Genomic DNA, 1,331 nt, shown 5'->3' on the forward strand with positions numbered 1-1,331 from the left:
AAGAAGAAGAAGAAGAAGAAGAAGAAGAAGAAGAAGAAGAAGAAGAAGAAGAAGAAGAAAAAAAGAAGAAGAAAAGAGACACTGCAAAGGCCATCAGCATAACAACATTATCGCTCAGGCGTAGTGGATAAGGACTGGTGGCACAAGAATACAAATTTTGAAGGGAAGCAGGCTAGCTACGTCAGATGTTTGCAAGTTGCTTCTGTTTACTCGCTTTCTATTGTTAAAATGGACAACGTTATCTAGTGCAAACAAAACTAGGACACATTTATAAAACGTCATTGTTTCGTTGTTTTGTACAAACACGACATAGGCTATCTAATTCTTGTCTATAGGCTACAGGGCCTACTCAAGTACCGGAAACCCCGTTTCTAAACTTTTATTACTGTGTAAAACGCAGAATCAACATTAAATAATCAAAATCTTAAGCTAATTTTTTTTCAACAGCAAACACCATAGGTCCATAACATAAACAATTTCGTTGATTATGTTTGCCTGACTAAATCTTTAGTTTTAAAAAATATGTATGAAATGAAGCGACATACTACAATGTTTTAAAATGCGTGAATATCAGAAACCAATCACACCAATAGATTCTAGATGCATATATAAAATGACTTCCTCTCAGATTTTTAAAAAAAATGTCGGCATTTCTACGCCCTAAGACCGAGATACATTTACTGGAAAAACATTTTCTCCCCACTTTGGAATCAAACTCGGGTCTTCTGCGTACGATAGCGAAGCGCTTGGCTATTACATCATAGACGCCGTTAAAATCAAGATTCTAAATGTTGATCTCCAAAGTCAGAGATGGTGAATTTGACAAATATGTGATGCAGGAAGGGGGTGAGCAAACATGTATTGGGTGCCACTTTCCTCCAAATCTTTCAACACAATTTACAATAATAATTAATAAGTACAGTCAAACATTTCTTAATTTGTGCGTGTATGTGGGGGGGGGTCGTTTTGTTTCGTTGTTACATTATAAAGAATAAAGACACTGTATAAGATGCTCACCTTATTAAGACAAGACATCCATTTTTGTCATCGAGACGACAAAATGGGTGTCCGTTGTAGACAGTTTCGACTGTTTTATTATTAAGGTGGGACTGGAGCATGCTAGTGATAATACCTTTATGGGGGCTCTCGTGATCAAGAGGTACGGCGTTCGCCTCTCATTCAATGGGTCACGGGTTCGAAACCTGACAGGAGCTCACAGAATTCTACACTTATAGAAGCGGAACTCCCTATTCGCGATCGCCGATTCGCTGTGAGGAATTGAAACTAAAACATGGCGGCCCTGTGGAAGGCAGTTTTGGCTGCGCCGCACA

The sequence above is a fragment of the Aplysia californica genome, unplaced genomic scaffold (genome assembly GCF_000002075.1).
Source record: "Aplysia californica isolate F4 #8 unplaced genomic scaffold, AplCal3.0 scaffold00122, whole genome shotgun sequence".
Classification (NCBI taxonomy): Eukaryota; Metazoa; Mollusca; class Gastropoda; order Aplysiida; family Aplysiidae; genus Aplysia; species Aplysia californica.